Source organism: Aedes albopictus, chromosome 2 (genome assembly GCF_035046485.1).
Source record: "Aedes albopictus strain Foshan chromosome 2, AalbF5, whole genome shotgun sequence".
Classification (NCBI taxonomy): domain Eukaryota; kingdom Metazoa; phylum Arthropoda; class Insecta; order Diptera; family Culicidae; genus Aedes; species Aedes albopictus.
In genome coordinates, this window is record NC_085137.1 from 141,877,156 (window position 1) to 141,900,340 (window position 23,185).

Sequence of the window (23,185 nt, forward strand, 5' to 3'; positions counted from 1 at the left end):
AAAAAATGAAATATATAATTGTTCATGACAAAAAATTATTTTGAAAAAACTTGAAAATATTTTTAAATTAATTTATTAGATCATTTTTATAATTTTATTATGCGTTCTTCAATAATTTTATATAAGTCTCACTAGACTAACATTTGAAAAGGATGTAACAATTTCTGCTTTTCCAGATCCTATTTCCCAGAGCGTATTTCCCATTATTAATTAAATCTCTGACCAGTGAGAGGTAGAGCAGACTTCCCAGATATTTGTTCAGGTTGTTGTTTTTCTCGAATATGTCACCTATTTCTCCAGGACCTGCATTGAAATTTTTCGTGAATTTTATGCGACGCATCTCTTGTATAAAAAAAAATCTTCGACTTTCATAGATAGTTTTAGGATAATTTTCGAAAACGATCGTTATTGTATCATCAAACAAAATCCAAAAGAACTCTAAGAGAGTACACGAAATAAATAAAGGATTTTCAATATTTTGGATTAATATTTGCAAATATTGCCAATAGAATTTTGGAGAAATAGATTAGAAGTCCCCCAAGAAGACAATCGGTCGAAAATTCTTGGCAAAACTCCTTTCAAAATTCGCAAAGTTTTACAACGCGTATTATTTTAAACACGCATCAGCCTTTTCGATAATTTAAGACAATTTTTTTTTGTGAAAGCTTGTAGTTGCAATGATTGTTTTATGCATTTTTTAAGAAATATGTTGTTTTTTTTTTCTTTCAAAACAAAAATCATTTAATAGTTGTGAATTAGGGTCATTTTTTACGTTTTTTGTTTTATTTATGTGTATTTAAACTTAAGCTAGTTCTACACTCATTAGGAAGGTTAAATTCTTTGAGTACAAGTAGTTGTTTTCTATATAACTTACAGCTATTATTAAAATTTCAATCAACATAATAAACTCCAGAGTACTTCAACAGTTCCTATAATCGAATGGAACCGTAATACTTCAATGTCTTGCAAATATTCACAAGCTACAGAAATGCTCAAATTACTAGTGAAATTCATTGCTTGAAGTTTTCGGATTGAACAACTATGAGGAAGCTTCTTTAATTCTCCCAACTTCAACAGGATAATGTCAGAAGGCTATTATAGTTTGACTCCTAATTTGAATACCATGGTTGATATACTCACAATCCAAATTTATTGAAGATCACACAGTTCATGATACCTGAGGGCAAACAATTATCCGCATTCAACCACCTAATTCAGTGGTGCTCATTCTGCGGCCCGCGGGCCGCATGCGGCCCTCCAAGCCTTAAGATGCGGCCCGCGGAGTACTTTAAGACGAATCGAAATTTTTGAACGATTATTTGAAATAACTCGTTAAATTTATTAAGAAATCAAACAAAAAAAAAATGCTGATCAATTTTTATAGTGAACACAAATTAAATGATAAATAAACAAAAAGAACAATCCGTTCTGGTAAGATTCGAAATCGCAACTCCGAAATATTTCGGCATTTCAGCTAAGTCACGAAGCCAGCTTATAGTTATTTATAAGTGGTACGAATCAAATGAAAGTTTGTTAAAAATGTAATCTTGAATCATTTAAAAATTTGTTGCAGTTTCTAAGCGCAGTCAATGCAACGCTGAGCAAATATTTCACATTTCGCCTTTCCCAAGAACATAAAAACACAAAGCCCGAAGTTTTTGTCAAAATTCTCAACAAATCTCAACTAGGTTGCCAATATTGTTTAATTTTCACTGTATGTTTAAATTTCTATTATAAGACTCACACATTTTTCGAAACAAAACTTACGAATCCAATTTGAATTGTCCAAGCGAAACTCCTGAACGAACTCAAAGAAGAAAAAAATCTAAGGCGAGATTCATAAAGCGACTCCTGTGCCCTTTTGGAGAAACTTTTGGATACATTTTTGGAGAAAGTCCAGGAAACATTATTGGAGAAAAATTTATGCAACTCTTAGCGAAATATATGGAGAAACTCAAATTATCCTGAAGAAACTCAATGAGAAAGTTGTGGCGATACTGCATGGAAATTATATGAGAATTTCCTAGAAAAATGATCCGGTGCCACTCTAACAGAAATTTCTAAAACAACTTTAGAATAAATTCCTCGAAGGACAAAAAAATAATTTTTGCATCAAGACACAAAAGATGCCTAGAACGCCTGAGGAAAATTTGAATAATAAATTTGAAGCAACTTATGCAGCAGCTTTAGAAGATAATGTTGAAGAAATTTCCGGGAACAATTGTTAAAAATCTAATGTTAGAAGAAATTTAATGATGAAGTATTTCATCAACTTTAGAAGAGACTTATGGAAAGAATTTACTAAAATCTTCAAGAAACTCCTGGAAAATTTTCGGAAAATTCCGGAAGCTATTCTAGGATAAATTCTTGGAAATGATTAATGAGGAATTCCTGAAGTAACTCCAGGGCAGTTCCAAAGGCAAATCTAAGAGGAGTTCTTGGAGGTGTTCCAAGAGAATTCTAGAAAAACTAAACAAAACTTCAAGAAATTTCTCGAAATCCTTCTGGAGCAACTCCACAAGAAATTTCAGGAGAAAATCCAGCAAACCTTGTTGGAGCGATTCAAAAGAAATTCTTGTAAAAGCTGCTTGACAAGTTCTTGAAGTGGCTTCAAGGCAATTCTAGGGGCAACTGCAAAATTGTTTGTTTGAATTTCAATTTGAAGCTCAATTGTTTTTCTCAACCAAACTTATGAATCTAAATTGAACAGTTCAGATTTTTAATAAATATGCTTTAGAATTGTTCTTTTTGTGCATCGATGGTTTATGCGGCCCGCAGGTCGATCCCGAATTGCAAATTTGGCCCGCGGTATCCTCCAGCCTGAGCACCACTGACCTAATTGATTCACCATCATCATCTTCAATGCAAACATAGGAACATATATATTTGTAACCGCATCGAGCACGATTCGCCTTGGTCCAAACCCTAACCGCTCCATTACGTTTATGGCCCACGTGGCACACCGCAAGATAAGCTCCATTGCAATAATTGACCTCCGTCAGGCAGCCTTTCCCTTTTCTTCCTCTATTGGATCAGCAATTTCACATTTCCATGCACTTGATTTGCTTGATACGGCGGCGGTAAAAGCTCAACCCAGTGCAAACTAATTATGGTTTCCCCGTTTGAACAAAGTCAAACAATTCCTCTGTATGGTGGCGATGATGGTGGTGAAGCATATCCTTCTCCTTCTCTTGTGCCCGGCTTGAGGGTTTCGCCCAAAGCCAAAATCCGAGAAAGTTTCACCCGCAAGATCCCGACCAATGATTGATTGCCACCGTTCATACTTCCGTCTTGTGTCGGTCGGCTTGGGTCCATAAACACTCGAAGGCTTGCAGATCCCACCCACCCCATCATCCCAGAGATCCGTCCAAAAAATGTGGACATATGTTAACCGCACACAAAGTACGATAGTTTTTGTCACTTGGCTGCCCTCGAGTGTTCCTCCGTCAGAAGATTTCAGGACGAGCGAGAATCCGGCACAAGCTGGGCGTCGTCACGCTCGGAGTGGCAGATGGAGAAAAATACACTTTCCCAAAGTGTGACACATATCAGAAGATAAGGGAATCGCCCTAGGACCCCCACCACGTCGTCGTCGACAGAAAAAAAAGAATGTTCCTTCTTATTCCCCGGGTTACCATATTGTACCAATCTTATTGCGCCCGAGAAGGTAATGAACACAAAGGGGAGCCGGAAGATGTTCGCTCTTTCGCTCGGAGATGGTGAAGCATCTTGTGGCCCTCACTCGCCTGGTTGCAACATTCTTGTTCTCATTGTTGCACAGTGGGTACAGCCGGAACAAAATGTGACATTATCTCTAAGAGCCCATATTTATTGCAGAAGCGGTAAACGCGCGAATATTCAGTAAGACCATGCTGAGTTCGATTACCGGTCGGTCCAGTAACTTTAGGTTATGGAAATTTCGTGAGTTTCTTGGGCATGCTGAACCCTCTATACCCTATTTTTTATTATGATCTAAATATAATTTTTCATCATCTAAAATCGATTTAACATGTTCTGGAAGAAGATCCGTTTTTAATTCGCGATTGTGAATTTTGGTTGTTAATTTTCTAATTTTTATTTTTGAACATACTTACACTGTTACATTTTCCTGAAAGCATATTTGGGATACCGATTTTATAAGATGAAAACATTTTGTGATTTCATGATAATTGATGAAATATTTTTATTTTATTTTTTTTCCAAGGAAAATTTTATTTTCCGTGTAATTTTGAGGAAAATAACTTTAGAGTGTATTCAACTTCCCTATACTATTTCACTATAATAGAATGATTGAGAATAAATTTAAAATAAGTTAATTGTTTCGATTCAGTACAAAAGAAACAATGACATGTGAAAGTTGACCAAAATATCAATTTTTCAATGATTTTTTTAAGAATGTAAATACGCTTTAAAAGCAACCAAAATAGTTTTCAGATATACAGAACAGTCCTGAATATCAGCCAAAAATATAAAAGTTTGGTTGCCCAAAAAAAAATGCAAAAATGCTAAAACTATACCCCGTCTAATAATAATAACGAATAATATGTTCTTACTATGTTCTTTGTTTGATTACTTTGACATTCATGCACACAACAAGAACACGTGTTTGATGAATAAATTGAGATTTAAATTGCGAAGAAAAGAATCCACGTGCTCCGGTGGGAATCGAACCAATGACTCCCAATTCGCTGAACGGGCGCTTCATTCCTCCAAGCTACGGAGCCACATGAACATCTCCGTTCCCTGAAGGCACAGAACTGAACTTGATTCTACTAATGCAAATGGTTTGTTTCTTTTCACAATCCAAATCACCTTCGGATTGAATTAGATGAGCATTAGGGTGCCAATGAAAATCGACTTTTCAAATTTCAAAAAGTTTCATTCCCTCAAAACAAGTCCCCATGCAAAATTTCAGCTCATCGAACTTCGCTAAGTGTTTGCCCAAAGCGGTCAAAGTTTGGCTGTTTTGAAACACGAAAAATATACATGTAAGGGATACATGAAAATTTAGAAATCGACATTTTTTTATGCCAAATGCCTTGAAAGTGCATGAAACGTCGAAATCTGGTGTTATCTAAAAAAATTGAAAAAATATAGCTTTTTGGACTAAGAAAATTTTTGAGTTGGGGGAGTAAAACGAATTTGAAATGGAGGATTTGAATTTAGTTGTCATATTTCGTTGGGGTGGTTCTCTTATTTTGCATTAGGGTGGTCCTTTTTGTAGAAAAGAAATTAAAAAAAGATAATAGTATTAAAAAAGTTTCTACAGTAGCCAAAATCTGTAAAATCTGCACCGGTGTTTCAGCATGGTCAATATAGAGTGAAAACAGTAGGCTCCCACATTGGTACTTCAACTTTGACGGTTTCTGTGGTCCAAACCACTGGATGAAAACAATTCAAATTTTGACCACAACGTCCCCTACATTTTCTGACGCTGCAGTGAAATTTGGAAGAAAAATTCAGCTCGGCTTTTTTTTGCTACTGAGTGTATACCTTAGCTTCTTGTAGGTAAGATTACCAAATAGCATACCGAAGTGGTGATTGAACCTAAACTCTAACGTGATGGGAGAACACTAGCGTGCGCAGGGTTCTTGCTTAGGGGGGGCACCATAATAATGGTGCAATATATGTATGATCATGGTGCAAAATAAAATGATGGTGTTACACCCACCCAATATGAATTCCCAAGTAGGGGTTTCAACATGTTGTGGTGCTAACATCGCCAAGTACTTCATATTGGAATTCTGGAGAAGGCTTCGGATGGTGATGATTTCAAGGCAATATGAAACTTTAATATGAAGTCACTATCTCGACTCTTATAAAATTTTATAAACGTATCAAATACAATGGAGAATATCGAGAAAATTATCAATTATAGAAAAAAAAATATTGTCGTTGTGAAAGAATTTTGATCCTGGACAATTAGTGATGCTAGAATTGGAGAATGTCAGATTTTTTAGATAGAACATTTTGATCGGAATCCTTGTTGCAATCTACAGAGATTCCTCCAGGATTTCTCCAAATATTCGTGCATGATTTCTCTAGGGATTTCCCCAAAAAATCTTACAATAATTCTTTCAGAAATTCCTCCAGGAAGCCTCAAATATTTCTCCAGGAATTCCTCAAATAATTCCTCCAAGAATTCCTCCAGTAAATACTCTTCTAAAATTACCTCCAGGAATTCCTCCTGAAATTTTATTTCAGAAAAAAATCCTCTATGAATGTCTGCCAGAATTCCCCCAATATTTCCTCCAGGGATTTCTCTAGGAATCGCTCCACGGAATCCCCCAGAAAATTCTAAAGGAATTTCTGAAGTATATTTTCATGGAATTCCTCGAGAAATTCCTACAGGAGTTCCTTCAGAAAATTATCCAGGAAATTCTCAACGAATTTCTTCAGGAATTCCTGAATCCATGAATTATTTCAAAAAATCCTTCTTAAATTCCTCAACAAATTCCTCTAGAAATTCCTTCAGTAATTTCTGGAAAAATAACGCCAGAAATTCTACAGGAATTTCTCCCAAAAAATCCTCCAAGAATTCCTCATGAAATTCCTCCAGGGATTTCTCCAGAAAATCCTCTAGGAATTTCTGCCAGAATTTCTCCAGAGAATCCTAAAAAAATGTCTCCCGGAACTCTTCCAAAAATTTTGCGAGGAATCCCTACAGGAAATCCTCCACAGATTTCTCCAGGATTTTTTCCAGGATTTTTTTTCAGGAATTCCTCCAGGGATTCAAAAATGAATTTCTTCAGAAATTCATCCACATATTCCATTAGAAATTCCTCGAGGGGTTTCTTCAGACATTTCTTTAGAAATTCCTCCAATATGCAACTAGTGACTTCTTTCAGGAATTCCTCCACGGATTCCTGCAGAAAATTCCAAAGGAATTTCTTCCAGAACTCTTCCAGGAATACCTCCAGGGAATCCTCCAGGAATTTCTTTAGGATTTTTTCCAGAAATTTCATTAGGAGTTTCTCCAGGGATTCATTACTGAATTTCTCCAGAAATTCCTCAGAATCCTCCAGTAATTCCACCAGGAATTCTTTCAGAAATTTGTCGAGGAAGAACTCCCAAAAATTCCTCCAGCAATTCCTCTAGGAATTTCTGCCTGAGTTCCCCAAGAATGTCTCCCGGAACCCTTCCAAGAATTTCTCGAGGAATTCCGCAAGAAATTTGTCCAGGAAATCCTCCACGGATTCCTTCAGGAATTTCTTCAGGATTTTTTCCAGCAATTTTTCCAAGAATTCCTGCAGGAATTCATTCATAAATTTCTTCAGAAATTCCTCAAAAAAATCCTCCAGGCATTCTTTCACAATTTGCTCGAGTAGTACCTTCAGGCATTCCTACGAGAAGCCTTCAGGGATTTCTCCCCGAAATTCATCCATGAACTCCACCAGAAAATGCTAAAGTCATTTCACCCGAAACTCTTCCAGGAATTCCTCCAGGAGTTCCTCGAATGATTCCACGAGAAATTCCACCAGGGAATCCTCCATGGAATCCCCTAGGAATTTCTCCAGGATTTTTTCCTGAAATTTCTTCAGAAATTCCTCCAGGGATGTAATAATGAATGTCGTCAGAAATTCCTCCAGATATTCCTTCAGAAATTCCTCGAGAAGTTCCTTCAGACATTCCTCCATTAATTTTCCAGGAAGCCTCACATATTTCACCAGAAATTCCTCATATAATTCCGCTGGTAAATACTCCAATAATTCCTCCAGAGATTCCTCCTGAAATTTTCTTTTAGGAATGACTGTCAGAATTCCTACAATATTTCTTCTGAGGATTTCTCTAAGAATTGATCATCGCATTCCTTCCAGAAATTCCTCCTAGCATTCGTCGAAAAATTCCCTCATGGATTCCTCCAGGAAATTCTCGAGGCATTTCTTCAGGTATTCCTCCGAGGATTCATCCATGAATTTCTTCAGAAATTCCGCAAAAATTCCTCCGGGAATTCTTTCAGAAATTTCTTAAGGAAGAGCGCCAGAAATTCTACCAGAAGCTCCTCTAGGGATTCCTCTAAAAAATCCTCTGGGAATTTCCACCAAAACTACAGGGATTTCTCATTGCATTCCTCAAAGAATTCCTCCAGAACTTTTTCTAGGAATTTCTCAAGGAGTTTCTGCAGGGATTCGTTGAAAAATTTCTTCAGAAATTCTTGAAAAAAAAAATCCTGCAGAAATTCCTCCAGAAAATCCTTCAGAAATTTCTCGAGGAGTTCCTTCAGAAATTTCTCCATGAAGCCTCATATATTTCTCCAGAATTTTCCCAAATAATTCCTCCGGGAATTCCTCCAGTAAATACTCCAGAAATTTCTTCAGAATTACCTCCAGGAATTCCTCCAGAATTACCCCCAGGAATTCCTTCAGAGATTCCTCATGAAATTTTTTCTAGAAAAAATCCTCTAGGAATGTCTGCCAGAATTTCTTCAATATATCTTCCAGGGATTCTTCTCTCCAGAAAATCATAAAGGAATTTCTCCCGAAACTCTTCCAGGAATTCCTCCTGGAAATTCTCGAGCAATTCTTCCATGGATTCCTCCAGGAAATTCTACAGGAAATTCTCAAGGACTTCTAGGAATTCTTCCAGGAATTCTCCAGGAATACCTCTAGCGATACTTCCATGGAATCCTCATGAAATATCTCCAGGGATTGCTGCCAGAATTCCTACAGAAAATTCTCTAAGGATTTCAACTAGAATTCTTCCAATACTGTCTCCAGCTCCAGGGATTTTTCCAGAAATTCCTCGACTAATTCCTCAGAAAATCCTAAAAGAATTTTTCCCAGTTCTTTTCCGGGAATTTCTCTAGTAATTCATCCAGAGATTTCTCCATGGATTCCTCCGAAATTTCTTCGGGAATTCATCCACGAGTTTCTTCAGAAATTGCTAAAAAAATTCTTTATTGTCCTTTATAATCCTTGAGTGTGTAAATGGGATTTCGTTCGGGTGCCGGTGTCGCGCGCTTTTGCTTCGGTGGTTCGATTCTTTTTCTATTCGGTAGTGAGCATTTCGACGGCGGCGGACTCATTGCATGTTCGGTCGTGTCATTTGCAGTGAAATATTTGGTGACTAGCTTCCGCGGTTCGATTCGAAATATTAAGTGACCACCTGACGCGGGTGGTCGATTGTTTGCTTTCCGCGTAAAGCAAACAATAGCGCGGCAACCAGCATGACACGAAGGTCATATTACTTATCAAAGTGAATCCAGCTCCAACGATACCTTTCCCACTAACAAACACTCCTTCCTGCAGCCTTTGGTGGAGTCGCAGCGGTAAACGCGGGCTTTCACTTAACAAAGGTTGTTACTAATATTCCTTCCCTCTTCCAACCTGACTGCAAGGACGTGGCCGGCGCCGTTATTGTACCGTTAAAGAGAGTCTCTGAAGCATGCACAGTGAGAATATTGACCACTCCCAGTCAATTATTCAGTTGATTCATTGTGCAACTGTCATTGGTTCGGGTCAATCACGGAATAGCAACCATAGATGTGTGCAGTCAGTCTAAGCTAAGCTAAGCTAAGCTAAATTGCTAAAAAAAATCCTTTATTAATTCCTCGAGGAGTTCCTGCAGACATTCCTCCAGAAGCTTTAAATATTTGTCCAGAAATGCCTTAAAGAATTCATCCAGGAATTTCTCTAGTTATTCCTCTAAGAATTCATAAATGAATTCCCCCAAAAAATTCTGGAGGAATTTATCCAGAAATACCTCCCGGAATGCAAACATGGATTCTTCCAGAAATTTCTCCAGAGATTCCTGAAGAAAATCATCCACTAATTCCTCCAGGAATGTTTCGCAAAAAATACCTCAAAGAATTCTTTCGGGAATTCCTCCAGGAATTCCTCCATTCATTCCTTCAAAAATTTCTTCAGTAATTCCATCTTGAATTTCTACAGGGATTCATCCAGGAATTCCTGCTCGGATTTCTCCAGAAAATCCTGAAGAAATTTCTCCCGGAGCTCTTCCAGGAATTCCTCGAGAATTTTTTCCAGGGATTTCTACAGAATTTTCTTTTCTAGAAATTTTCCAAGAATCTCTCCAGAAATTTTTCCTAGGACAACTGTAGGCTCCAGAAAATCCTAAAAAAAAATCTTCATGGATACCCCCTCTAGGCATTCCTCTAAGAGTTTATCCACGGATTTCTCCAGAAAACACTTCTCCCGGAACTGTTCCAGGAATTCCTCACGGAATTCCTCGAAAAATTTCTCCAGGGATTCCTCCATGGATTTCGCCAGGAATTCCATCAATGAATTTTTTCAGATATTCCTCAAAAATCCCTCTAGGAAATATTTCAGAAATTGCTCGAGAAGTTCCTTAAATCATTCCTCCAGGAAGCTGCAAATATTTTTCCAGAAATTTTTCAAAGAATTCCTTAATTTTTTTCAGGAATTTCTCCAGAAAAATCTTTAAGGATTCTTCCAGAAATTTCTCTAGGAATTCTCCAGGGATTCATCCTTAAATTCCTTCACAGATTCCTTCAGGAATCCCTCCTAGGATTACAGCAGGGATTTTCCCAAATCTTTTCTGGGTATTTCTCTAGGAATTCCTTTAGGGATTTCTCCATGGATTCCTCCAGGAATTTCTTCAGGAATTCATCCAGGAGTTCATCCATGAGTTTCTTCAGAAATTACTTAAAAAAATCCTTCACAAATTCCTCGAGGAGTTCCTCTAGACATTCCTCCAGGAAGCCTTAAATATTTGTCCAAAATTTCCTTAAATAATTCATCCTGGAATTTCTCTAGTTATTTCATCAAAAAATTCTTCAGGAATTTATCCAGAAATACCTCCCGGAATGCAAACATGGATTCCTCCAGGAATTTCTCCAAAGACTCCTCAGGAAAATCTTCCAGGAATTTCTCCAGGAATGTTTCGCAAAAAATACCTCAAAGAATTCTTTCGGAAATTGCTCCAGGAATTCCTCCATTATTCCTCCGGGAATTTCTACAGAGATTCCTCCAGGAATTTCTGCAACGACTCCTGAAGGAATTCCTGCTCGGATTTCTCCAGAAAATTCTGAAGAAATTTCTCCCGGAACTCTTCCAGGAATTCCTCGAAAAATTTCTCCAGGGATTTCTACAGACATTTTTTCATGATTTTTTTTCTGGAATTTTTCAAGGAATCTCTCCAGAAATTTCTCCTGGGACAACTATAAAAATTTCTCAATTAATTGCTCCAGAAAATCATTTAAAAAATTCTTCATGGATTCCTCTTAGAATTCCTCTAGAATTTATTCATGAATTTCTCCAGAAACAAAAAAACTTCTCCTGGAATTGTTCCACGAATTCCTCGAAAAATTTCTTCAGGTATTCCTCCATGGATCTCGCCAGGAATTTCTCCAAGAATTTCTTCAGGAATTCCTCAAAAATCCCTCTAGGAATTCTTTTGCTCGAGGAGTTCGTTTAATCATTCCAGGAAGCCGCAAATATTTTTCCAGATTTTTTTCAAAGAATTCCTTCAGGAAATCCTCCAGAAATTCTGCCAGGAATTCCTACATTTTTTTAGGAATTTCTTCAAAAAAACCTCAAGGGATTCTTCCAGAAGTTTCTCTAGTAATTCTCCAGGGATTCATCCTTGAATTCCTTTACGGATTTCTTCAGGAATTCCTCCTAGGATTTCAGCAGGGATTTCTCCAGGAATTTTCCAAAGCTTTCTCTAGGATTTCCTCTATGAATATCTCTAGGGATTCAGCCAAGTATTCCTCCTAAAAATCCTCCAGAAATTCTACCAATAATTCTCGAAAGAATGCCTCCAGAAATTCCTCCAAGATTTTTTTCATGGATTCTTCCAAAAATTCCTTCAGGAATACCTCCACTGATTCCTCCAGAAATTGCTCCACAAATTCCTCCAGAGATTTCTCCAGTAATTTCTGCGAGGATTCGTCATTGAATTTCTCGAGTAATTCTTCCACAAATTCATGCAGGAATTTTTCCAAAAAATCCTTCAGGAATTTCTCCAGCAATACCTCTTGGAATTCTTCCATGATTTATTTCATGGATTCCTTCTGTTAACCCTCCAGTGTTTCATCCTGTAATTCCTTCACGGATTCCTTCAGGAATTCCTCCAGGGATTATATCAGGGATTTCTCCAGGAATTTCACATAGCTTCTTCCAGGAATTCTACTAGAAACTCCTCCAAATGTCCCTCCAGAAATTTCCTCAGGGATTTCTGCAGAAATTCCTCCGGACATTCTTCCAGAAGTTCCTCCAGGAATTCTTACAAGGAAACCTCCAGGCATTCTTCCAAGGATTTCTGCAGGAATGCCTTCAGAGATTGCTCCAGAAATTCTTCCAGGAATTCCTCCAGGGTTTCTTCCAGGAATGCCTCCAGAGTTTACTCCAGGAAATCCTCCAGCGGTTCGTCAATGACCCCTGCTGGAACTCTTCAAGAAATTTGTCCAGGAGGTTTTCGAAATATTTCTCCACAAATTCCTCTATGAATTCTTTCACGAATTCCTCTACGGATTCCCCCAGGAAATTCTTCAAGGATTCCTTTAGGAATGCCTCCAGGGAATTCCTTCAATAATTTTTCCAGCAATTCCTCTAGTAGTTCCTCCTGCAAATTCTACAGGAATTTCTAGACTCCTCTTCCAGTTTTTGAGAGCTTCTTTCAAGAATTCAAGCACTTCTTTAGTAATGCCTTCAGGGATTCCTCCAGAAAGTCCTTCAAGAATTCCCCCTGAAATTTCTCCAGGGATTTCTCCTGGAATGCCTCCACGGATTACTCCAGATATTTCTCGAGCTGGTAAAGTGATTCTTAAAATGATCCACGGAATGCTTTTTTGATGCGCGAATCACAAAATGGTATATAAAATTCAATTGTGGATGATACAATGAACACCAAGAAGGTGTATGGAATTTTAAAAAGGTGTGTGATGTGAGTATGGTTTATTCTATACCTTAATGATCAGAGGAACGTCGAGATAATGCATGCGTGGCAAGTAATTGCATTTTGATTTATAGATTTATAGATAAAACATGTGATTTGGAGATGGTGTAAACATAAAAATGTTGGTGCTACATAAAAATCAAATTGCGTGAGGCAATAAAGGTGCATGATGTCACCGTGGTGTATAGGATCTTCTGGTAATACTGAGTTCATTGTTATGGTGCATTGAATGCTAATATGGAGCATGTCATTCAAAGATGGTGCTTGATGTCAGTATGATGCATTAGAGTTGACATCGTACAAGAAATGCTATTTCGATGTACGAAACTTCATACAATAATAATGGTGCAATAGATGCCTAGATGATATAGTGAACGCCACGATTACGCATTTAATACTTTAGTTATGCATGAAATTTAACGATGGTGCATTATTTCACAATTAGACACATATTTGATTCAAAGATGGTGCGTGAGATGTTGCCTAGATGATTATGTGAACATCATGGTGGTGCATGATGTCTGTATGGTGCATTCGCTTCACCATAATTCTGTTATACTCGTCATGTTTCATATTAAGGTGCACTTGCAATTCGTGCAAAGGTGCAGGAAACTCAATGTGGCCCAGAAATCAACATGTTCCAGGTACGTGGAATACTATTTTGTATGCGAAATGCCAAAATGGTGCATCAAATTCAAATGTAAACCACATTATAATGGTGCATAAGATACCTAGATGGTATAATGAATGCCAAAATGGTGCATGGAAGGCTTGGAAGAAGGCGTATGATGCTTTTGAGCTGCATTAGTTGTCACCGTTATTCAAAGATTATCAACATGTTGCATGGTTAGGTGCACGAATTGCAAAAATGATGCATAGAATACAAAATAAAAGTATTTTATGTGATGCTCACAACATAATGGTGCATCAGATGCCTAGATGATATAATAAACGCTGGAATGGTGCTTGGAAAGCTTTGATGGTGCATGAAATTTAATTATGGTGCATATCAGTATGATGCATTAGATTCCTAGTTGATTAAAATATAGTGCATGAGATCAGCATAATGCGTGGATACCTACATCATTCTGTGGACGCTTCGAAGAAGGTACATGATGTTAGTGTGCTGTATTAGTTGTCACCGTTATTCAGCGACACTCGACATTGTGTATGGCTAGGTGCACGAATTGCAAAAAAAAATGGTGCTTGGAATTTAATGTGGTGCCAAAGCACCATGGTTCACGTACATGGATTATGGTTTTGGAATACGAAATGCCAAAATGGTACATGTTATTCGAATATGGTGCTGACATCACTGATAAGTTAAAATATGGTGCGTGAGATTAGCCTAAAAATGATTCCGAGAACATCATTATTATGCATGAGATACTAAGAAACTGTATGTATCAGGGGTGCATTTGTTGCCACCATGATTCAGTGATTCTCAAAATTGGGTGGTTAGATCCAAAATTAAAAATTGCAAAAATGATGCATAGAATTTAATGTGGTGCGGAAGTCAACATGGATCAGGTACATGGAATAAAATTGGGTGTACGATATGGCAAAATCGAGCTTATGAAATTCAAATGTGAATTAAATGCTTAGATGACGCGTGAGATGGTGCTTAGATATTTATGTGATCATCATGGTGGTACATGGAATGCAAAGGAGCTAAATGATGTCTGTATGGTGCATTAGTTTTACCATGATTCAGTTATACTCAACAAAATCCATATGTAGGTGCACGAATTGTAAAAATGGTGCAGGAAACTCAATGCGGCACAGAGATCAACATAGTCCTGGTACAAGGAATGCTATTTTGAATGCGAAATGCCAAAATGGTGCATCAAATTCACTTGTGAACCACTTCATAATGGTGCATAAGATGCCAAGATGATATAGTGAATGCCAAAATGGTGGTTGGAAAGCTTTGAAGAAGGTGCATGATACTAGATGATGCATTAGTTGTCACCGTTTTTCAAAGCTTATGGTTAGGTGCACGAATTACAAAAGTGATGCTCAGTGATATGATAAACGCTGAAATGGTGCTTGAAGAGCTGTGATGGTGCATGAAATTTCATGATGGTGCATATCAGTATGAGGTATTAGATACTTAATTGATAAAATGACATTTCATGCGATCATCATAATGCGTGGATACCTAGATCATTCTGTGGACACCATGATGGTGCATTGAAAGCTTTGAAGAAGGTGCATGATGTTAGTGTGCTGTATTAGTCGCCTGGTCACCGTTATTCAGTGATACTCGTTATTTTGCATGGCTAGGTGCATGAATTGCAAAAATGGTGCTTAGAATTCAATGTGGTGCCGAAGTCACCATGGTTCACGTACATGGAATACAGTTTTGGAATACGAAATGCGAAAATAATGCATGTTTTTCAAATGTGGTGCTGATATCACTGATTAGTTAGAAGATGGTGCGTGAGTTTAGGTTAGATGATTCTGAGAACATCATAGTTGTGCATGAGATACTCAGAAATTGTATGTGTCAATGGTGCACCATAGCTCAGTGATTCTCAACATTGCGTGGTAAGATCCAAGGTTCAAGAATTGCAAAAATGGTGCATAGATTTTTTTTATAGAAGGGGGGGCACGTGCCCCCCCTTGCCCCCCCCTGTGCACGCTAGTGTGGGAGAAACATTTTAAGTTTTGTTTGGCTCTATAAGAGATTTTCGTGATCAATTTCATAAAACTTGCAATAAAACTGATTTATACATCAAAACCTCTTGATAACCTTTTTAAGAGCATCTTCCGGCTAAGGGGACCACTCTTGGAGATGTTTTGCAAACCGTTTTGAGAGGAGTAATAAAACTGTTTTAAAAACCTAGTTGAAAAATTTTCCATACTCGAAAAGCAGTGATGATGGTGGTTGTTTTTTTTTTTTCAACAAAACTATGACATCTCAAGATGCAGAGAAGGTTCTTCAATGGCACGTAAAGTTCAGGAAGAGATATCATTCGCAAGTAGGAAGCGATAATTTCAAAGTAATATTTTATTAGTTATTATCTCATTATAGACTGGTCACCAAAAGATTTGTGGGAAATCATGGTTTGAAGCTATACCAAAAATATTACCTGGATGAATTTTCTGGAAATATTTTTTGTTCTTAATTTGCAACTGAAAGAACAACCCTAATAGAAAATGCAATTCAAATACAAATACATCAACTTTTTTTTATTTTTCTACAAAAAGGATCATCCTTATGCGAAACAAGTGAAGCACAAAAAAAAAGATTCAAAAAAAAAAATGAGATAACATTAGATCTCGACGTTTCATGCAATTTTAAGGCATTTGGCATCAAAAAAAATTTTCGATTTCGAAATTTTCATGTATCTATACATGAATATTTTTCGTGTTTCAGAACAGCCAAACTTTGACCGCTTTGGTCAAACACTTAGCAAAGTCCGATTGAGCTGAAACTTTGCATGCGGACTTGTTTTGAAGAGACGAAACTTTTGAGCAACATGCAAGAGCATAACATTACGGTCTATTACTGGAAAGATTTATGTGATATGTTGTTATCTCTTCAACTGTCTGTCCAGTTTTTTTTACAAAATTTTAAATTTCTTCCAAAGTAGACCATTCCCTTCCGGCATGATTCTGCTTCCATAGGTAATCCTTGTGCTGATGGTGGAAGCACTTTTATCATCATCATCATCATCATCATCATCAGCAGCAGCATTATCATCATCATCATCAAATTTTAAATTTATTCCAAAACTTGTTAACATATTTTCATTACAAATTGTTAGTCTTGTGCAGTTGCACAAGATATTTTGTGGAAGAGCTCGAAAACTCTATATAATGAAAAGTCAGAGAGTTCCTGCTGAATATTTGTACTAATTACTGAAGAAATTTATTGAAAATATTCTGAAAAAAAAATCGCGGAGTTTCTAAAAAAGCTGCAGGGAAATGATTTTGTTCTGCAGAAAAAATTCAAAAATATTTTGAAATAGTTTTTAAAAGATTTTCAAGAATTTTAATCGAAATTCAGATGATTTTTTTAAGTTCTTAAGCAATAATTGACTTAGCCATCTAATTAGCACTTCGAATAAAACTTTATTTAAAAGAATTCTAACATGAATTCCAGGCAGATAATGTTGATGAGTTTTGGTCAGAACGTCTTTGAAAAAATATGACTGATTTCTTGGCAGATTTTCTACTTGAATCAAGGGCTTGATCAAGAGTAACACTCATGGTAAACTTTTGTCAAAGTACATCGATTTTCTGAAAAAACTTGATTGAAAAGTTTTGTGAAAATTGTTTGTAAAAATCTACAAAAACATCGTCGGGGATTTCCGCCCCAAACATTTCCAAGAGATTTTACAAAAAATACATTGAAAATAAAATTTCTCAAACAGTTTCTATCGAAATTTACGTTATAAATAGCACTACCACTACAACATTTCATTGCTCTATTTGATTTCTTTTCCGAAGCTTATTTCAGAATTTCAGTTTAAGGCGAAACGGGATGCATTTGATTTTTCATTAAATAACGAAGCAATATTTTCAAAATCGGTTTCCATACACAATTAGAGGAAGGATCAAGGTTTCTTCTAATTTTTTTTTTCCTGTTGGAAAATGTGTTTCATTTTTACAGAAACCATTTTCACTAGGAAAAAAAAAATGAGAAAATGAATCCATTTCTGCCATAAGATCTTTCATCCTTCCTTCCCAATTTCGAAAGTGTGTTATTATTAACCTCTAGACAGACAGCCGCGAGTACTGCGGCTTCCCAAACTAACATAGAATTAAGGCAACAAAAATTTGAAAAATGTAAAAACAATAATGACAACAATTGATTTCAGCCCCTGTGCGGCCGAGCCTTTCAAATAAACGAATAAGTAAAAAAGTTACGTTAGAACACTAGGTATGTTTCCAAAAAATCAACGTTAGAACACAGGTATGTTTCCAAAAAATCATGGTAATCGAGCAGTAACTGTTCCAAAGACTGCACTAGAGATTTTGCTAGAAGTTCTCTCACCACACAATTTTTATTGCGCAACCAATTTTTCAAAAATAGAACGTAGACTTCATTTTGTTAATTTGTCTTGAAATTTATCTAGGCGCACTGTTATGTTATGGATTCTGACTAATTCTATAGAATCCAATGCCACGATTACGCCCGAAAAAAGTGTTTTTTTTTTGTAATTGTACACTGAAGTTTTTTACGGCAGTAATGGTATCAGGTAAAAAAAAACAACGTAAAAAGTCAAGTTACGATAGATCTGAAGAAAAGGTTAAAGGTTTCTAGGGGTTCCGGGATGTTTCAGGGGGGGCTTTAAGGGGCGTTTCAGAACCGTTTCAAGGCGGTTACGGGGCGTTTCAGGGAGGTTTCAGAGGCGTTCTAGCAAGTGTCGGGGGGCTTTTAGGGGCGTTTCATAGGATTACATGACGTTTCAAACATGCTTCATAGGCGTTTTAGGCTCCAGGGAGTTCCGGGATGTTTCAGGTGGGCTTTTAGGGGCATATAAAGGCGTTTCAGGGCGTTTCAAGAAGTTGCAGGACGTTCCAGAGTGGTTTCAGATGCGTTTCAGGAGCTTTCAGGGGGTCTCAGGAGGTTTCAGTATGTTTAAGGGGTGTTTCAAGGGGTTACAGGACGTTTCAGGGAGGTTTCAGATGCGCTTTAGGGGGTTTGAGGGGGCTTCAGGGGGGTTTTAGGATGCTTCAGGTGAGCTTTTAGTTACAGGACGTTTCAGGGAACTTTCAGATGCGTTTCAGTGGCTTTTGGAGGATTCTAGGATGTTTCAGGTGGGCTTTTAAAGACGTTTCAATGCGTTTCAGGCCATTTAAAGGGATTACAGGACCTTTCACGGTGGATCCAGATGCGTTTCAGGGGTTTCAGGTAGTTCCATGATGTTTCAGGGAGCTGTAAGGGCCGTTTCAGGGCGTTTTAAGGAGTTACATGATGTTTCAGGGGGTTTCAGAAGCGTTTCAGTGATGTTTCAGATGCGTCTTAGTGGGTTTTAGGGGGCTTCAGGAGATTTTAGGATGTTTCAGATGGGCTGCCAGGGGCGTTTCAAGCAGAGTTTCCCATTGCTCATGTGTACAAAAATGTGACAGCGAGCCTCCCACCAAATTGTCTCCCAGCTCTTCAAAATCGCAGTGTGCTGCGCTGCTAGGAGGCTCACGAAAATCTGGTGGGTGCGAGCTAGGCACATAGCTCCCTGGGAGCTCGTCTCATGCGCTGCGTGAGCTGTTGGTATCTAAGGTGAAAAACACCTTCTTGGTAACGAAGAACCTCAACAACTTTTTTCCGTACACAACACAAGTGTCTGGTTGGTCTATGCGGTACGACTAGGGACTCTTAATGCAACGGTTAAGGTTTCAATTCTCGTTCGTTTAGGAAGTTTTTGTCGTGAAATTTTCTAATTTAATCAGCGCATGAGACGAAGCTCATGAGACACATCTTGAGAAAAATGAGGCGCACAACTTTCAGTCTCAAAATGTACTGTGCTCCTGGGAGCTAGCTTGCAATGTGGCTCACGTACATGGAACTACAGCACGTGTACACCAACTCTGGTTTCAAGGCGTTTCAGGGCATTTCAATGACGTATTCAGGGAGGTTTTGTAATGCTGCTGAAAATCGCTGAAAATCGTCCAGAACTCCCTGAAATCCCGTCCGACCCCCTGTAACGCACCTGATTCCCTCTGAAACCCCCGAAAACGCCTATGTAAAGCATCTGTAAGGTCTCGAAAACCCGCCGAAAATCCTCCAAAACTTCCTGAAATGCCTTCAAAATCCCCCTTTGAGCAGACGAATATGAAACGGTAACCACTAGACTACCAAGCTCGTCGTGCTTTTATTCTCTTTCCTAACCTTTTTATGTAATACATTGAAACGTTCGTTCGATGACTGATCTGTCAGTATTGACCTTTTGAAATAATGTTTTTCCCTACAAATACCGTGACCCATTTCAAATCCCTTCTTTCCCACTGTGCACTAGATCGTTGTTTTCGTCCAACCCGCTCGGTAAGAGGGTATGATTCCATTTGGGTGACTTTTACTTGGATGGTTTCCATTATTTTTTTTTTGTTTGTGCCAGCACGTCGCTTCACGCCGGAAGAAGTCTCCCTCCTCCCGACCGGGGTGCGACTGTTTGGAGTCTCCGAAAGCAATATGCCACCACCAACCAAGGGTTCCATCATGCCATCAGGAGACATCCAGCTAATCAGACTCGCAAGTCGTTGAATTTACATGAAAATGCCGAGGCTATGATTATGCACAGAGAGACGACAACTGAAAGGATTTGCATCCATTTAAGTCGGGAGATAATCGCGAAATTCAACTTTCCTTATCGTCGTCTTAGTCGGATTGTTCGGAATCATCACAATTTCTAGCCTTCTTCTATTGTTAGGGAGCCAGCTCAGTGGTTGTCTTCATATCTTAAAGATGCGCAAAATTTCGTCCGAAAATTAAATCGCTTCCATTAATCAAGCCATCAAAATGTGACGCAAATAAATCGTAAAAAATCAGCTACCCATGAAAATCATGATTGTTAAATCGAATTTTGCCTTGTCGAAATAAAAACACCAACCGCACTATTGAAACCTAACCCCATTTTTTGACCTGTCGACCGACAAGCATCTCTCGTTTTTTTTTTGCTGATGCGTCACACATCATACTCGAACAGCGCCCGAGTAACGGACGGATGTACTAACGAGACCGAAAAGCTCGAGCCAAGCGCAATTTCGCTGTTTTAACCGGATTTACTTATTTTTGTTCAATTAGCGCAACAAATTGGCGCGTTCGTTGTGGAGATGATGAAAGTACCGTCGTCGTCATCGATGATGGTTGTTTTAAGGCAGTAATGCGCGCGCCATGTGTGCGCCCCTAATAAATAGTCGAGTGGTTTCGTTGGTGTGGCGCATAAATTGGTGAGGAAAAATAAATCTATGCGCTACATATTTTTAAAAGATTAACATCCATCTTCCAATTGGAATCCACCCGGGTACATCGGGATGGTTTAGAAGATACACACAACTCCAAAAATATAGGATGTGTAATTCAACCAGTTTTTTACCAAATAACTAAGTTCTTCAAATCCACTAAGATACGTACAGAATTAAATTCAAACAAATTGAATGATTTTAGCGAAACGTGCCCTACATAAGACCTCCTGCCTAAAAAGTCCCACACTCTATACAGGGGATAGAAAAAATGATCGGGACAGGCAAAATTTTCAGTTTTCAAAAAATTTTCAACTAGCTGCAACTTTTCGAAAAGTGCATCGAATATTCTCAAATTTTTACTGTAAGTTCATCAACTAGTTGTGTATAACAAACTTTGAGTTGTTATATCTCCGTATTCAATGAATCGATTTCAATGAAATTTTGACCATTCATGACTTATATAATGAACTCTAAAAAACGTTTAACTTAACGATTTTTTTAGCAGGAGAAAAAGTTGTAGCGATTTAATTTATTTCACGATTTTTTAATAAATTGATCTATTTTTAATATGCATCCCATTACTTTCTCAAATTATTGTCGGCTATGTTGTTACATTCCTTCAAAACAAATTTATATATAAGTCATTTAGAGTGAATTTAAATAAACATTGCATCTTGAATTTTGAAACAATGTTGAAGTTTTGGATATTTTTTGGTGTTTTATTAGAAAAATAATCTACCCGTTATAATTGTCTTCAGTGTTAAGAATTTTAAGTTACGTCAAAGGCTTTTCATAGCTCGTTATATTAGTCATTAGTGGTCAAAATTTCATTGCATTCGATTCATTGAATACGGAGATATAACAGCTCAAAGTTGGCTATTGTATAATTATACCTTTTCCAAGAATCTTTATAATTTCGTGAAGAATAGCCCGATCTTTTCCAAATTTGAAACACTGACACACAACTAGTAGATGAACTTACAGTAAAAATTTGAGAATATTCGATGCACTTTTCGAAAAGTTAACGCTGCTAACTGTACGGCCACGAAACCCATAAAGAGAGAATTTCAATAGACAATTCTTAAAAATGTTTCTGATGAAATTAACGAAGGTTCGAGCATTTCACAGCCTTCTTAACCCTCTTAGGATGGTACACTGAACGCACCACGCTGGTTCAGTGTATGCTCATCGTACCTATCTGGATCATGTTGATCTCAATATCTCGAAAAGATGAGCCAGGCACGGGCTGAAAATTTCTTGAATATTGACATATATCTATCTGCAGTGACCGGCACAAAAAAGATCCATCATATAGTGGTTACAGTTTCTAATAAAAACTACATGCAAAAATGATAATATACACCTTTCAATGAATGCACTTAATTCATTTTACATTACTTTAGTATACTTTCTGTGTTGGCAAATGTTTGGATTTTGAGGAATACTGTGATTTCTGATAATATTGGAAAAGTTTAATAAAAAAACACCCAGATTAATCCACCTAGTGGTGATAGTGCCGTTCTCGTTGAATATGTACTCATGATCATTCCGTCGACGCAATCAATCTTGCCTTAGAGTCAGTGATCAGCCCCAAAGCTCTGTGCCTTGATAACGGATGAGAAGGAGGAAATTCTCATATCAGCGGTCTGGGACTGTACCACCTACGAATTTCTGAATCCTGAGAATACATTATTTAGAAAAACGAAAATTTTTAAAAATCATCATCGAATTAGGGGCACTTATTCCGATGTTATGTTCAACGTATAGACAGAGCTGAAAATATTAGTTCTCTCAGTTGACTGCTTGACAAGCTAGGATATAACTTTTTTCACAGGTCACTTTGAGGAGCTTTTTCTGCACACTTTAGGCTATATTTTATTATCATTGGTTACGAGATTCATGTAAAATTTGTAATGTAGTAATTTGAATTGCCAATTTTAAATCTTATTCAAATTTTAAACGCATTACAGAGCTCGCCCTCCTGTCGTAGCAAAATTGTGCGCAGTAATTTTAGACGCAAAAGGGGATTTAAAAAAAATGTTCGGGGCTGATGCGCTAAAATTTTAATTCCATACAACGTTGACCCATCCTACTGTATGTTAACATCTCAGGAATCTAAAATGTTGTGGTTTGATGAGATCGCTCTAGTATTTTTTTTATGTTTTTGGTTCTCTTACACATATCTATCGCTTGCATTGATTTTGTTCACTTTCGAAATTCCGTTGAAGCACTCAACGCTGCTTCTGCAACACCACCGCTAGCCTCTTATGTAGTCTGAGCCTATTTTCTTGCTAACCGTTCATCAGGTTATCGAAATGTCACGATTTGATGTGTGCCATGCATGAGTTTGGTATACTTTATACTAGACCACTTACGATGGGACACTCGGAAA

The 23,185-nt window shown here is 37.6% G+C and overlaps 1 protein-coding gene and 1 long non-coding RNA gene across 7 annotated transcripts in view; one reads left to right on the forward strand and one right to left on the reverse strand.

Annotated features, from left to right (window-relative positions):
- LOC109416537 (nyctalopin) overlaps window positions 1-23,185 on the forward strand; it is a 705,340-nt gene that overhangs the window by 133,315 nt on the left and 548,840 nt on the right. The window lies entirely within an intron of this gene.
- LOC134287744 (uncharacterized) lies at window positions 873-16,125 on the reverse strand. The gene is made up of 3 exons (XR_009997506.1): window positions 15,540-16,125; window positions 2,836-5,573; window positions 873-1,209 (listed from the first exon to the last, which is right to left on the reverse strand). It is a non-coding gene; the product is annotated as an uncharacterized LOC134287744 (long non-coding RNA).